Source organism: Macrotis lagotis, chromosome 1, assembly GCF_037893015.1.
Source record: "Macrotis lagotis isolate mMagLag1 chromosome 1, bilby.v1.9.chrom.fasta, whole genome shotgun sequence".
In the NCBI taxonomy this organism is placed as follows: domain Eukaryota; kingdom Metazoa; phylum Chordata; class Mammalia; order Peramelemorphia; family Peramelidae; genus Macrotis; species Macrotis lagotis.
This window is the reverse complement of record NC_133658.1, coordinates 400,821,440-400,838,340: the sequence shown is the minus strand read 5'-3', so window position 1 is coordinate 400,838,340 and position 16,901 is coordinate 400,821,440. Positions and strand designations below refer to the sequence as shown.

The following is a 16,901-nucleotide window of genomic DNA, read 5'->3' as shown; positions in this document are numbered from 1 at the left end:
AGCCAATGGCCCCCACAATTGGCTATCTGCTCATGAAGTCACTTACAGCCAGGGCAGAGCCATAGGCTGTGAGCAGATTCAGGACTGGGTTCCAAATGAATTTGCTGCATCCAACCTGTTCATGAAGCTTCCAAACCCTCCCCTCCCAGTGTCTATTTCTGCCTAGCCAGATTTATAAATATGTAGGCCATGGAGAAGGCTTCTGGAGAGGAAAAAGAAAAGAACATGAAGTCATCACTATAAATATAGTATTGAGCTTTGGGTAGGGGATGCCCCCATGAGGTTCTAGGGAGCAGCTACAAGCAAGAACAAAAGTCCAAAGAAAAGATAATCAAGTTGCCAGTCAAAGGCTAACCCTTACTTCGGAATGATTTGGAGGCTAATTTTAATTTTAATCTTACCCCTCATATTTTTGAGTAGACCCCAGTTTATTGCATTATACAAAGAGATCTGTTGGCAAACTTCTCCATTCTAGATGACCCAAAGGCTCACCCCCTTCCTGAGACCCACAGGGCCTGTCGCAGAGGGCATAGTCCTGAGTCTGGGGGAGGTGTGGCTGTGCAGCACTTGGTCCAGGGTTTAAGCTTCTAGAATTCATGAAAATAAGCTGACACTCAGACAGAGGACCTTCATTTTTTTTTTGGCAGTCATATCAAACCTTAAAAAAGAAACTTCATGAGGACTTTTGGAATGGTGAGAGTGAAGCAAAGTTAAAAGATTTCCAGATTTTTTTCCATAACCAACTGTAAATGAAGCCTCTACACAGACCCTAAAGTGACAGAACCTACCAAAAAAAAAAAGAATGAAACAAGTTCTCAACTAAAGATATTGTGGAGGAACTTCAATGAAGGTCTGACTCATGTAAAAGGGTAGAAGGATAGCCCACTGTAGGCAGGAGAGCTAGAAAGTCAGCTGGGGGTGGGGAATGGGGGAGCAGTCACCTCTTAGCCACAGCACAGCTCAGGTCCAGGCTCAGCAGGTCAGTAGTAAGGGTCCCAACTGCAGACAAATTCCGAGCCAGGAAAAGGCTAGTGCCACAGATGGGACTGGGTTTGGTTACCCTAAGACAGGGAACAAACTGCTAGCAAGTGAAGCATAGGCAATGTCATAGACTAGTGGTAAGCCAACCAGACCCTTGCCTCAGCATAAAAAGCTTGGAACTGAGCAGAGCTCAACTATCAAAATGAGCCCCCCCAAAAAAAGTGATAACCACAGACAGCTATTTTTCTGAGAGGGTCAATAAAAACACCATCTTAGAAGAGAAAAGCAGTAATAAAATACCTACAAGTGAAGCCTTCAAAGAGTTTTTGAATTGGTCTCAAATCCAAAAATACCTCTTGGAGAGTTCAAAAAAGGATTTTAAAAATCAAAGAAAGAAGAAAAATGAAGGAAAGATTTTTTTTTAGATTTTTCAAGGCAATGGGTTTAAGTGGCTTGCCCAAGGCCACAAGGCTACGTAATTATTAAGCGTCTGAGGTCGGATTTGAACCCAGGTACTCCTGACTCCAAGGCCGCTGCTCTATTCACTGGGCCACCTAGCTGCCCCAAGAAATGAATATTGAAGGAGAATTATGAAAAATTGACTGAAGAAAACAATAGCTTTAAAAGTAAAATTGGCCAAATGGAAAAAAGAAATCAACTCCTTTAAAAGTTAAAAGTGGTCAACTGGAAAATGAATATAGTTCATCAAAAAGTAAAATTAACAAACTAGAAAAGGAAACACAAAAGCTAACTGAAGAAAATAAAACTCTAAAAATTAGAACTGGAAAAATGGAAACTGATGACTCTATGAAACACCAAGATTCCATTAAACAAAACCAAAAGGCTGGAAAAAATAGAAGAAAATGTAAAGTACCTCTGAGGAAAAAACAACTCACCAGAAAAAAATAGATCCAAGAAAGATAATGTACAAATTATTGGTCAACCTGAAAGCCATGATCAGAAAAAAAGAGCCTGGACAATATCATACAAGAAATTATCTTGGAAATTCGCCCTTCTATTCTAGAACAAGAAGATAAAATAGTCCTTGAAAGAATCCATCAATCATCCTCAGAAAGAGATCCCATAATAAAAACTCCGAGGAATATTGTAGCCTATTTCAGTATTCTCTTATAAAGGAGAAAATATTGCAAACTGACAAAAAGAAACACTGTAAATACCAGGGACCACAGGGCAGCAAGGTGGCATAGTGGATAAAGTACTGGTCTTGTATTCAGGATGATAGGAGTTCTAATCCAGTCTCAGACACTTGTCTCTTACTAGCTGTGTGACCTTGGGCAAGTCACTAACCCTGATTGCCTCATATCCAGAGCCATCTCCAGTCATCCTGATCCATATCTGGACCCTGGACCCAGATGACTCTGGAGGAGAAAGTGAGGCTAGTGACTTAGCATAACACCCCCTTATTCAAATATAATTCACATACTTGTCATGGCAACACCTCCCTGATGTCATGGTCTTCTTTGAAAATGAAAAAAGGAGCAGCTAGGTGGCACAGTGGATAAAGCACCAGCCCTGGAGTCAGGAGTACCTGGGCTCAAATCCGGTCTCAGACACTTAATAATTACCTAGCTGTGTGGTCTTGGGCAAGCCACTTAACCCCATTTTCCTTGCAAAAACTAAAAAAAAAAACAAACAAACAAACAAAAATATGTATGTCATGGAACACTGTTGTTCTATTGGAAACCAGGAGGGACAAGAATTCGGGAAAGCCTGGGGGGATTTGCATGAATTGATGCTGAGTGAGATGAGCAGAACCAGAAAAATACTATATACCCTGGCAGCAACATGGGGGTGGTGATGATTAACTTGATGGACACCCTTATTTCATCAGTGCAATAATCAGGGACAATTTGGGGCTGTCTGCAATGGAGAATACCATCTGTATCCAGATAAAGAACTGTGGAGTTTGAACAAAGTTCAAGGACTATTCCCTTTAATTTAGAAAAAAACTGATATCTTATTGTCTGATCTTGTTATCTCTTATACTTTATGTTTCTTCTTTAAGGATATGATTTCTCTCTCATCACACCCAATTTGGATCAATGTACAACATGGAAACAATGTAATGACTGACAAATTGCTTTTGCGGGGGGAGGGTTGGAAGGGAAGTGAGATTAGGGGGAAAATTGTAAAACTAAAAATAAATAAAATATTTAATAAAAAGAAAAAGAAAATGAAACAAAAAAAAAATTACACGGGACTTATCAGCTTCAGCATTAAAGGATAGGAGAATCTGACATTCTAGAGGGCAAAGAAGCTTGGATTACAACCAAGAACCAAATACTCTTTCAAAATTCAGCATATTCTTTCAGGGGAGAAAAGATGAATTTTCAACAAAATAGAGGACTTTCAAACTTTCAAACTTACCTGATAAAAATACCAGAACCGAATAAAAAAAATGTGACTTTCAAATACAAAACTCAAAAGAGATATAAAAAGGTAAACAGAAAGAAAAAATGTAAGTCAATAAGACTAGAATAAATAATGTGACCTTCAAATACAAAACTCAAGAGATATATAAAAAGGTAAACAGAAAGAAAAAATGTAAGTCAATAAGACTAAAGGAAAAAAAGTTACTCAATAAGATTAAATGGGAAGACAATATCTGTAATTCTTGAGAATTATATTTCTCTTAGGTTAGGGCTAGTAGAAAAGAACATAATTAAACAGAGGTTGTGGGTATTTCTATTGGAAGAACAATAGGGAAGATGTGGGTATAATAAATTGTAGGGAATAGGGAGTGGACAGAGGGTAATAGGTATAAATTAGTCTGTGATGATGTTTATGACTCTTGAGAATTGTACTTCTATCATTTGAAAGCAGTATACTTTGACAGAAGGTGTGGGTTCAAGACTGGCATAAACAATTAAGACTTGAAAAAGATTATGCTGGGAAAAGGTGGAGGCATTAGAGAATAATCCACACCATAAGAAGCACAAAGGATCTGTTATAGTAGAGGGAAAGCAGAGAGAGTGTAAACACTGAGTAAATCTACTCTCTACAGATTAGGCTCAAAGGGGGAATGATGTACATTCCCAACTGGATCTAGAAATTTATTCTACCCTACAGGGAAGGGGGAGGGAACAGGGGAAAGGACAGTGTAAGACCAACAGCAGGCCAAAGCAAAACATTGGTGGGGAGAGAATAAGGGAAAGGGAGAAAGAAAAGTACGAATAAGGGGAAGATAGGATGAAGGAATACAGAAAGCTGGGAAACAATTTTCACAATTTGTGAAAATCAAGGACAATCCTGAGAGACTTGTTAAGGAAAATGCCATCCACATTCAGAGGAAAAATCCAGAGTCTGAATGCAAAACAAAGCATACTATGTTCACATTTTAAATATAGCTCATTAGAACTAGAAGGGACTTTAGAGATCAGCTAATCCTATCACCTTATTTTCCTAATGGAGGAAACTAGTCCAAAAAAAGCTGAAGTGATTAGGAGCTAGAAGATGGTTAACAAACATTTATTTAAGTGCCTACTGTGTGCCAGGCAGTGTTAAGTACTTTACAAATATTATCTTTAATATCTTTACTCTATTATTGAGGGCAACTAGCTGTAAAATGAGCTAGAGAAGGAAAACCACTCCAGTATCTTTGCCAAGAAAACCCCAAATGGGGCATGAAGAGTCCAACACAACTGAACAAAATGATACAGTTGGTAGAGTGACAGGCCTAGAGTCAGGAAGCCCTGAGTTCAAATATGATCTCAGATACTAGATATATGACTCTGGACAAACCATTTAAGGGCTGTCTCAGTTTTCTCCACTATAAAATAGAGATAATAACAATACCTACCTGCCAGGGTTGTTATGAATCTCAAATGAGAGCATAATTATAATGTGTTTAGTATCGTGTCTGGTACCTAGTCAACACAAGATAGATGTTAACTATTATTATTATTATTATTATTATTATTATTATCATTGCCTCATTTGATCTTCTCATCTCCATTTTACAGGGGAAGAAACAGACAGATAGAGGTCCCTAACTAATAATGGTTAATGCTTTCAGTTCACCATCTACCACCTACCTCATAGGATTTTTTTTAAAGAAAGTATTTTGTATTCCTCAGAGTCCTATAGAAAGAATAGTTTTTTTTTTAATTTGTTCAACAAACAGTGTAAATCCTTCAGAGAGATCTGGGAAGACAACTGAGAAAGTCATTCAGTTTGGTGATTAGCTGTCTGTCATTGGTGATTGGATGATTAGAGTCGTTGGTGGACTGGAGAGAGCAGGTGAGGTTGGAAGTCAGACAACAGAGGATTGGAGCAACTGGATGGAAGGCAATTTGGAAATGAAAGGGAGCAGAGAGAGAGATGTCACTGATTCCCTGTGCGATAATACTTCACATTACTGAATGTCTGTTTTACCATCTATAAAATTAAGAGATTGGACTAAATAATCTCTAAGGTCCCTTCTGGCACTGTCATTTTTTGTTCTATGTCCTAAGATCTCTTTTGGTTGTGAATCCTATGATTCTAAGTTTCTCTCATTCTCTGGATCTCAGGGTCCCCATCTGTAAAATAAAATGACAGCCCTAAATGGTCTTCAAGGATTGCTCCCAATTCTAAGGTCTTTTGTATACAAAATACAATATGGTTTTTTGGGATTTTTTAAAAAGGTAATGGGGTTAAGTGACTTGCCCAAGGTCACACAGCTAGGTGTCTGAGACCAAATTTGAACTCAGACCCATATGACTCAGGACCAGTGCTCTATCCACTGCTCCACCTAGCTTCCCCTAGAATATAGCATGTTCAAGAGCAACTAGGTGATGCAGTGGATAGATTTCAGGGTCTGAAATCAGGAAAACTCATCTTCTTGAGTTCAAATCTGTCCTCAGACATTTACTGGCTGTGTGCATTTTGGCAAGTTTCTAAATCTTGTTTGCCTCAGTTTCCTGATCTTCCAACTAGAAAAAGGAACTGGAAAACAACTCCAGTTTCTTTACCAAGAAAAACCTAAATGGGGCCATGAAGAGTTGAATGTGACTGAAACAACTCAACAACAATAATTAAGCAATGTTCTTGGAACATTTTTTTTTCTAGAACAGGGAGACCTCAGTGAGTATGCTTGCAGATAGAAGGGAAGGAACCTAGGGAGAGGGAGAGACTGAACCTATAGGAGAAAGATGGACAGACAGAGACAGAGTCACAGAAAGACAGATAAAGGCAGAAACAGAATCAGACAGACAGAAACAGAGAGAGTTCTTAGTTTATCAAGTAGCAGGCCAAGGATATTAAAGTAAAAAAATGACTATTCTTTTTGGTGACCAGGAGTTCACTGGTAACTCCAAAGAGAAGACGAATTTGAACTGATTCAAAAGAAAAATCTCTATGGGTTCTTGGGCAACGTGGTATAATGAAAAGAGTCTAGAATGTAACCTAGGTATAATCCTTTCTCATTTATTGGCTGTGTAAACCTAAATAAGCCACTTCTATCTAAGTTTTCATTTTCTCTCCTGTAAAAAGGAATACCTGCATTAGCTACCTCATAATGTGAAGAAAGAGTTTTATAAACCTTCTAGAATACAGAAAGAGAAGCTGCTATTATTGAGCAGATTTTGATATGTTTCAAGTCCTTTACACACAAGTCCTCAAGGAACTTATAAATGTTATGGAAATGTTTTCCAGCCTCAGAGAATTATTGAAGTCACCAGGTCTCTTGCATCTTGAAACTCCCAAACTCCTGTGTCTGCACATCTTTTTATGACTGTTCTCATGCTACTGACAGGCAAGAAGCAAAGTATTGGAAGACAATGAATTTGAACCACAACTCTTCCACTGTCTGTGTGATTTTAGGTAGTCACCTAACCTCTCTTGGGCTACAGTTTCTTCATCTCTAGAATGAAGGGCTTGGATTAGATGACTTCAGAGTTTCCTTTCAGCCCTAAATCCATGATCTTATGGACTCTGATTCCCCTAAACCACACTAATGGCTCTTGCTACCCCCAGATCCTGGAAATTTGCCACCAATAGCAGCTATTACCCATCAGTCCTTGGTACCCTATGCATCCTATAGGTATCTAGGGTGCTCCGTGAAATATTGTTGAATTGAATTGAACTGATCCAAAGTAAATCTAATCCAGTTCCTGGGTGGATGAGGAAAGTTCAACTAAGCTGTCCTTTACAGACTTCACCCAGAGCCACAATCCCTTTTACCCATTTCCAATTAAACCCTTTTCCAGAAAGGAAAATCCACTAACATCCATTCCTTTCCCAAGACTATCCAGGGACTAGCTGAAACCCCCAGATGGAGGTTGGCCCATATCCCTGGAAGGAAGCCAATAAGAACTGAGATCTGGTTCCTGAAGTGAAATGGGGATTGAAGGGATGGGCTCTTGGTTCTGTTTCAGGGAGGCTCATGGAGAGACCCAGGAAGAGCCTCCTAGATCCCTAAGATCCTCCTAGATAAGAAATAATAACAAGGGAGTGCTGCAAAAGCAGCTAAAGGGTGGCAAGAGAAGTGCTCTGGCAGGGAAGGAGCCTCTGCCAATAACTGTCTGTAAAGCTGTTAATAATAGATGACAAAGAGACAGATCAAGGGAGGGGAGATGCATGGTCCACATATGTAGGTAAAGGTGGAAGAATACATATACATGGTCTCACACACACACACACACACATACACACAGAAGTGTGTGTGTATGTATGTGAAACAACTGTGAGAGTAGAGGAAGAGGAAATATGTGCATTAGAGAAACAGAAAGAGGGCAAAGAATCCATACCCTTCTCTCTCTTTCTTGCTCTCTTCTCACCCACCATGCCCCACCCAAGCTTGGTTCTAGTCCAGTTCAGCCACAAACTCTCCATGAGTCCATGGCCAAGTCATTTCCCCAGCCTGGGCCCTCAGGGTTCTACTCTGGACAGAGAGACTTGGACTAGACTGTTGATCTTTATGATCAACTAATCCAGCCAGTTGGGGCTCTTTCCACTAGACCTTTCTTGTCTTCCAACTCTTAAGATGCTGTGATTCAAAAGCCACACACACAGAGAGTCTGTGTGAGGAGGTGGGTCGGAGTTTCTATGTGTGAGTCTGTCTGCAGAGCTGCCTGGGAATGGCCCCCCTTCCAGGGTGGGGGCGGGGGACAGGCAGGCCTCTCAGCCAGACCAAACAGCTCAAGCCCCGGGCTTCTCTTCCAATTCTGTTTGCTTTATTCTCCTCCTTTCCTGTTCTCCATTAACCCCTTCTCTGCTTCCCATCTGTGGCCTAAGAGAAGCCAGATTGAAACACATGGTCAACCTAGGGGAGAAATTTGGAAAGAAGGGAAAGCCCCGTCTCTGTTTCCACAAAGTCTCATACTGTTCCCAACTCCCTGCCATCCTCTTCACCACCAGCAGCTATTGTCAACTGATTCTCCTTGGATATGCTCTTAGAGAGTCACATCATAAACTGTCATTCATTTAATAAGCATTTAGTATATGCCTACTGTATAGGACTGTTGTATTAAATGATAAGGGAGAGACAGGTTTGGCTAGGATTTGATCCTTGCCCTAATGGAGCCAATGGTCGAATAGAGGGATAAGACACAAAGATAACCCTAGTTCACAATACTACATGTCTAGTAAATTAAAAAGTTCAGTAGAACTAAGGACTTTGTGAGGTCATGGAGAAGGTTAATATCAACAGGGGGTATCACAGAAGGCTTCACAGAAGAGGTAGCATTTTATTTGGATTTTTTAACAAATGGAAAAGAACTTGATAGGTTAAAAAAAGAAGAGAGACTATTCCAGGCATGGGAAGAAGACATCTCCCTTGAGTAAAGCAGCAGAGAAGGGGATTCCCTGGTTCAACAGGAGGTCCTGGAGCACAAATAATCCTCATCCTCAGAGAACTGACAGTCAGAGTTAAAGCCATCTGGTTGGTATGGGCACATACACAAGCATATGCATGTACATACACACACATATACACCTATTTCAACAAGGATGGGAAGGTATAATGAACAGAGCTTTGGAGATCTGGAGTTAAGATCCTATGGCCCCAGAGAAGAGCACAATGGGAAATGGGAAAAATGGAGAATTTGGAGTCAGAATAGCCAGTTCTGAAACCCAGCTCTGCCTCTTACATCTGGTAACTCTAGTTTCATTTCTCTCTCCATTCCAATCCATCCTCCATTCAGTTGCCAAAGTGATTTTCCTAAAATACATGTCACCCCACCACAAGCCCCAGTAAACTTCAATGTCTCCTCATTACCTCTAGGATCAAATATAAAATCCTATGTTTGGCACTTAAATTCCTACCTATCCTGATGCCTTCCTACCTTTCTAATCATACCTTATTCCCTTCCATATCCTATTTGCTTTTCCCCCACTGCACTCCACATCCCAACTCTGCACCTTTGCAGTGGCTATCTCCCTTAGCTAGAATGTTCTGCCTCCTCACCTCTACCTCTTAGCTTCCCTGTCTTCCTTTAAGACTCACCTTCTGCAAGAGACTTTTCCTAGTCCCTCCATTTGCTAATGCCTTCACCCCTAAGGTTACCCATATCTGCTATACACCTGATTATTTACATGTTATCTCGAGGCATAGTGGATAGAACACTGGTCTTAGAGTCAAAAGGACTCAGACACTTTTTTAACTGTGTAACCTTGAGCAAGTCACTTAACTCTGCCTCACATCCAGGGCCATCTCCAGTCATTCTGATTCATATCTGGTCACTGGATCCAGTTGGTTGTGGAGGAAAAAGTGAAGCTGGCAACTTAGCACAGCACCTCCCCACTCAAATCCAATTCTTGTGCTTGTCATGGCATCACCTTGCTGATGTCATGGTCTTCTTCAAGAGGATAAACATCACATCACATATTATCTCACCCACTGGAATGTGTGCTTCTTGAGGGCAGGACAAAGGGAAGGTGGTTTTTGTCTTTCTTTGCATCCCCAGCATTTAATACACAGTAAGAGCTTAATAACCTTTATTAAGAGTTATTAATAACTCATTATTAACACCTCATTAATTATTTACCTCTCTTGGGTTCCATTTCCTCCTCTATAAAATGAAGTCTAAACTATCTCTCTATAGTCCCTTCTGTCTCTAAAATCCTGTGCTTTACATCATAAAATGACCCTCTCTGGGTGATTTGGGGCAGACCACTTCACCTCTCAACCCCTTCCCTCATTTGTAAAATGGAAATAATCATCCCTTATCCTACCCACCCCTCGGGGAAAGTGCTTTGAAAATGATAAAGCTCCATGGACATAGCCCAGAAGTCTGTGTCATGAGACCAGAGAGCTAGAAAGAATCTAAGAGATCATTTAGACCAGCTCTCTCATTTAACATCAAAGGAACCAGGATATCTGGACTTCTGTTCCTGATTTGCCGCTCTCTGTGGAACGAGTTACTGAATTTTCTGTTTAGCTGTGAAGCAGTGTTCATATTTGCTTTCTGACTTTCATACAAGAGTGTTTTGAAGCAAATGCAGCAAAATTTTACAGAATGACTCTCAGGGACCACCACATGCTGGGATACACTTAGGTACTACCAGACATCTGCCCTTCCCTGGAAGAGTTCACTTTCTGCACAATCCAGTTACTCTCAGCTACAGTCCTGTTACATTAACTACTCAAAGACTGTCCAAATTCTTTGTCAAAGTGGTATTGAGTTACCTTGGATATCATTTGAAATGCATGTTGCCTGAATGAATTATATAGCACATTATATAGCTAATGAGGCTAGGGTCAAAGGTTCAATTGCCATGTGGGCCTGTTGGCTTTGCTCGCTTCCCTGGTCATGGACGGTGCCCTTAACCCAGGCCAGCTGTCTCACATGTGTGTGCTCTCTGGCCCCAAGGAGACTGAACCAATGGAGTGGTTCAGTGTCACTTATCCCAGTCCTGGAGGCAAAGCTCAAGACTCAGACGTAAGGGAGACTATGGTCTGAAGTGGCTTTGTGTACAGAGGACAGCATGCCATTGCCTGGAATCTCTACACTTGATTAAAACATGCACATATAGCTAGGTCTGGATAAGTATGAAAAACGAATTCCCTGAAATGGGTTCCATTATTTCAATTTTCACTGCTTATTTCCATTGGACTGAAGTGAATGACCATATTTTACATAATTTTAATTTTGAATAATGTAAACTTGAAAACACATGCAACATTTCAAGGAATTTATAATTCACATTAATCAGGTACTTTAAAGCTACAAAAAAAAATAATGTCAAAATAAGGGGCAGCTAGGTGGCGAAGTAGCTAGAGCACTGGCTCTGGAGTCAGGAGGACTTGAGTTCAAATCTGACCTCAGACACTTAATTGCCTACTGTGTGACCTTGGGTGAATCACTTAACCCCATTGTCTTACAAAAAACAAAATACTACTAATAATAAATAACAATGTCAAAATAAACAGAAAGAAAAGCCCTCTACTAGGGGCAGCTAGGTAGCAAAGTGGATAGAGTCTGGAGCCTGAAGTCAGAAAAATTCATCTTCTGAATTCAAATCTGAACGTCAGAAACTTGCAAGCTGTGTGACCCTAGGCAAGGCACTTGCCTCAGTTTCCTCATCTGTAAAGTGAACTGGAAAAGGAAATAACAAACTGTTCCAGGACCTTTGTCAAGAAAATCCTAAAAAGAGGTCACCAAGAGTAGGAAACAAATAAAACTGACTTATCAATTTAAATATCTGTAGTCCTTACACTTTATCTTAGCTCCTAGCTCATCCACCTTGCATGTGAAGTAGAAAAACTCAGGAGAGTGAAGTGGAAAGAAATATGGGTTTGGAAGACCTAGATGGGAATTCAGACTGTACTAGACAGACAAACCATGTCTCTGACTCTGTTTCCAGACAAAAATGAGGATGGGGGAAAATAATAATGTTACTTGTATTTGCTCATAGAAGGAAGGTATAAGGTTTATAAATAAGCCTCTAAGTGCTAGGTAAATGTAAACTACTGTCTTTTCTAAAGTTCAATTCTGCTCTAGACCCTGTAAACCTATTACCTATTCTAGGCTCAAGTCCTTTTTTAGCTGGTGACAAATCACAACTTCCCAGAGACTCAGTTTCCTTTTCTGCAAAATAGGAATAATAACCCTTGCACTAATCACCTCAAAGCACTGCTGCAAAGGAAACACTTTGTAAAGTACAAAAAGCTATAGAAATGTGAGCTATTGTGATTCTGCTCTATTTCAGAGGTCTTCCCTCCAGGGAATAGGAACAGGAGAATAGCTGGGAGAGTCCTGATAATGTTACACCAAGACACAGTAACTGAAACTTGTGGAGCCTGAAAAAAGCCAGGGCAGGGGCAACCACCCCATCCAGATGTGTGAGGAGGTTAAAGCAAATCTAGAAAAGTAGCAAACAGACCCTGTGGTTCCCTGGGATGACCTCGTGGCTCTGATTTTGAGATTGTTGATCTAAATATCCTAGGTCTGTCACCTATCCCTTGCAACTTCCCATTCCCTCCACACAAACTCATATACATTACACATGCACACCTACATTTATACAATGAGATTTTTAGAGGATCATAAATTTAGAGCTAAAAGATGTCTAAGAGATAATTTTGTTCATTTCCTTTATTTTACAAAGGAGAAATCTGAGATTCAGGGAAATTATGTGACTTGCCCAGGCTCTCACAACTAATAAATGTTTGAAGCAAGATCTGAACTTGATCTTCCTTATGCCAGTACTCTTTCCACTATACTGTGCTGCCTCTCAAAGCTGAAAAACCTCTTTTGAGCTGGAATTGAATCAGCAGCCTAAGGACTCCTACAAATTCAAGAAAGACAATCCTCATCCTTTACCTGGCAGATTCATAGAATGTCAGAACTGAAGGGAAACTAGAACTATCTCTAGTCTACTTTGCTCACTCCCTTCATATTCCAAATGAGGGAAATGAGACCCAGAGATAACAATATTTTGTTTATATTGAGACTGAAGGTTTACCAGCACCTTCTGCACACAACACCATGAGTTCAAGTAGGACAAATATTGTCACTGTTTTACAGATGGAGAAACTGAGGCTCTGAGAAAAGAATAATTCTTCCAGAGTCCCAGAGCAAGTTAAGATCAAAACCAGAAATAGAAGCCAGACTTTCAAGCTTCCAGGCTGGTGTTCTTTCCATCATAGCACGAGTCTTCCAGCTCTCTTCCTTCTCTTTCCTTTGAACTCCCTACTTTTCCCCCCTTTTCTTTTTCCCTGAAGGAATCTTCCTAATTGTCTCCTGGAAAGAAAAAGCAGCCAGAGCCCTGGAGCTTCAAAGCTGCTACAACCGCTCAGTCCTAATAAACCAGACTCTGTGCCGTAATTGATGGTGTATGTTCTGCAGCTTTGGAGGGGTTCATGTAGGGTGGGTAGAAATTCAGCTGGGAAAAATTCCAGGCTCATAAGGCAGTAGTACAAGGTTCGCTGGAAAGATGGAGGAGTTCCCATAGGTACCTCCAGTAGCCCCTAGCAACAGTCATATAAGCCCAAACACAGAAAGACTGTCAATAGGGGTGGGGAGAAGAGGGAGAATCAGGTTACCAGGGCTCCTAGGCATTTGACCTATTTGACTAGAAGTCAGAAGACCTGGCTTTAAGACCTGACTCTGTCAGAAACTAATCATATGACCCTAAGAAGTCTTCAAGTTTTGATATCCTTATCTGTAAAAGAGGATAAATAGTCTATTTGTTATTGTTCAATCATTCAGTCATGTCCTACTCTATGTGACAGTGTCCATGGGGTTGTCTTGGCAATGGCATGGGGGTGGTTTACCATTTCCTTCTCCAGTATATCCCCATTTAATAAATAAGATACTGAGACAAAATAGAGGTTAAGTGACTTGCCCAGGATAAAGTGTTTGAGGTTAGATTTGAACTCAGATCTTCCGGATTCTACTGCATCACATACATACCTACTCCCAGGCCCCTCCTCTTTCTGTAGGACTATTGTCAGGATTATATCAGATAACATATGTAGTGAAACACCTTGACAATTGTAAAGTGCTATACAAATCAATGAATCAACATTAGCCACCTACAGGCACATGGAGTTGGGGGATACAAAAACAGGCATTTTTTTTTTACGTTTCTGCTTAAGTCTTTCACTCAGGATAATGCATAAAATATCTACTATTTCCAGGGAGGCAAACAAGCTTAAGGAATTTTAAAAAAATGAGAGAAATGGGGGGAGGGGGTAAGGAAAGATCTTATACCTTAAACTAATGAGATTGTTACTCAGTAGGTATCTCTCCTTCCCCGTAGGATCCCAAAGAGAATTCATGAAATGAGAATCTGTAGACAGAGAATGAAACAAGTAGGGTCACAAATTTAGAGTTGGAAGGGACCTAAGTGGCTAAATCAAATGCCTTTATTTTATAGATGAAGCCAAATGACTGTTCCAGGATTACCCAGCCAGTGAGTATCTGAAGCTGCAATAGAACCCAGAACTCACTCTCGTTATACCACTTCTAGCCTACCTGACTCCCTGGGTAGTAAGCCTTGCATTGTATGTGCAATTGGAGACTGTGCTTGGAGGCAGGGGAGATAGAAAGGCTAAGGTCCCTGCCCCAGGGCCTTGCCTGTCACTTTCTAATCTATATGACCTAAGGTCATACAGATTCTATTTCACATCTCCGGGCATCAGTTTCCCCCTTTGTAAAATGAAGGAGTTATGGTAGATGATTGCCAACATTCCGTGATTCCCCCAGAGAGCTGAGAGGGTGGCAACCAAAAAGTCTGTGCCAGGATTTTCTCCAGAAAGTTAGCCTATCCTTTCTTTTGGTTAGGGAGGGCAGGGACAAAGATGTCCTCACCCCCTCTTGTTGGGGCACATTTTAAACTGACTACACTGAACTCCAGCTGCAATGAATGATGACAGGATGGTGGGACTCTGGAAGTAATTCTAATTAGTACACCAAGGGAGAGGCAGTCCTGTGGTGACAAATACATTTGTCTGAGAACATGAGCACATATGACCCTCCTTGAGAGGTTCAAGGACTCCTTCTGGGGCAAGGTATTTCTTGATCTACTTGATCCATTCATATATCAATGAACCCCAAATTCATTCGTAATCCTGCAGCAACTTTACATTTCTTCAACCTAGGCCAACTCTATCCCTTTCATCTAGTATAGGTCCAGTGCAAAGAGCTTATCTCAGATCCACAATTTTATTGTTCATTTGTGCCCAATTCTTCATGACTCTGCCTATGTTTTCTTGCCAAAGATAGGAAAGTGGTTGGCATTTCCTTCTCCAGTGGCAAACAGAAGTTAAGTGACTTGCCCAGGGTCACACAGCTAAGATGTTTCTGAGGCTGTATTTGAACTCAGGTTTTCCTGACTCCAAGCCTCTATCCACTGCACCATGTAGCTGCCCCTGAGATCCATAATAGCCAAAGCTAATCAAATCCATTACCAATCAAGTCTTTCTTATTTATCCTTAAGGAGGTGTGAATGAACTGAGAAATATTCAGGCTGGGAGAGGTACTCAAACCTCCCAATGAGGTGCTAATAAGATGGGGCCACAATCTCCTCTGAGAAAGGCAATCAAAATCCCAAATAAAGCCATCAACCCCCCTACAGCCCCCTACTCCCTGCAGCACACTTCATCCCCGAATAAGCATTTATGTACTCCACCAATAGAAAAATATTTGCACATTAGACACATGCATGGACTCACACATACACACGCACATTCGTCAACACGCATGATTATACATGCATATCCTTATCTGGATGTGTGCTTATTCACGCACACATGCGGGCTCCGACACGTACCCAGGAACACAAACGCACTCCGGCAGACCCAATCTGAGAGCCCTCCACGTTGGGGCACATGCATGGACCTATTCCCTCCAAAATACTCACAGAAGCATGGCCCCGAAAGGACGTGCACTCAGATGCACGCATGCACACACACCCTCAGGACAGATGCGTCCATCCCACAACTGGACCGCCGAGCCCGGGGCCCGGGGCCCGGAGCCCAGGGTCCCAGGCCGGCTTAGTCCGCTCTCCTTCAGGCCGCTCTGAGCAGGAGACACATGCTGTTCCACTTAGCCCAGCCAGACTGGAACTTCCGTCCCAGGCAGCTCTTCGAAGGGCAAAAAGCCCAGGCGGGCAGGACCTGAGTCAGAGCCCGGGGAAAGGACGGGACGGACGAGTCGCTGTCCTCTCCGGGGCAGCTCCCGCAGAGAGGCTCCCAACCACCCCAGGAACCCAGGGGTCCTATCTCCCTTCCCAGAGCCCAGCCCACTGCTTCTCTCCCGCCATCCTCTCTTCCCTCACCTGGAACCAGAGGAAACGCTTTGCTCCGACCCAGAGGGTGGGAAGAATTGCGCCCGGGAGGGACCCCTTGGTTTCCAATGCCATCCACTCCTGCCCTCCTGTCTCCCTCCCGGAGCAGGACCCCAGCCGGCTCTGCTCTGCTCTCTTCTCTCCTTCTCTCCCTCTGTCCCTCCTCCGGAGCAGAGCCGGCAGAGAGGCTGGGGGGAGGGCAGGGTGACAGGGGGAGCCAGAGGAGGGAGGAAAAGAGGAGGGAGGGGGGAGGGGGCGTGTGGAAATGAAACTTTAATAACAGAGCCCCTTTTGTTTCCTAGCATACGGGATATTTCATACATACTGAAGACATTAGCTGTCTATATTTTTAAGGGCTCAGGCCAGAGAAGGAACAAAAACAACCCATATTCCACTCTGCAAACACACACGGAGGCCTGAAACAGCCCCCACTCCCCCCCCACTTACACAAAAATACAAGTTTCCAGACTTCAGACTCTGTATTTCCCCTGCCAACCACTTAACTACCCTCGGCTTTCCCTCCCTTCCCCAGGCCTCCGTGTCCTACAAGCGGAGATGAAAGTGTGGACATTCACATCTCCAGTCCCAGTCTCAGATATGCCAATGTAGAGAATCACAGGTCCAGAGCTGGATGAGACCTCGAGGTCCTCGAGTCCAACCGGGGTATTTTCCAGCAGAGAGTAACT

The 16,901-nt window shown here is 42.0% G+C and overlaps 1 protein-coding gene across 4 annotated transcripts in view; it reads right to left on the bottom strand.

Moving 5' to 3' along the window:
• Window positions 1–16,375, bottom strand: part of SYNPO (synaptopodin) — a 71,502-nt gene extending 55,127 nt beyond the window's left edge. For 2 of the 4 annotated variants that reach the window (XM_074212626.1, XM_074212628.1), the window contains exon 1: window positions 16,207–16,375. The gene's annotated coding sequence lies outside the window, so the exon portion shown is untranslated. Of the gene's footprint in view, window positions 1–14,138; window positions 14,218–16,206 lie in introns of all 4 variants that reach the window. The other 2 variants (XM_074212627.1, XM_074212629.1) reach the window with 2 other exon arrangements.
• Window positions 16,376–16,901: the final 526 nt, after the last annotated feature.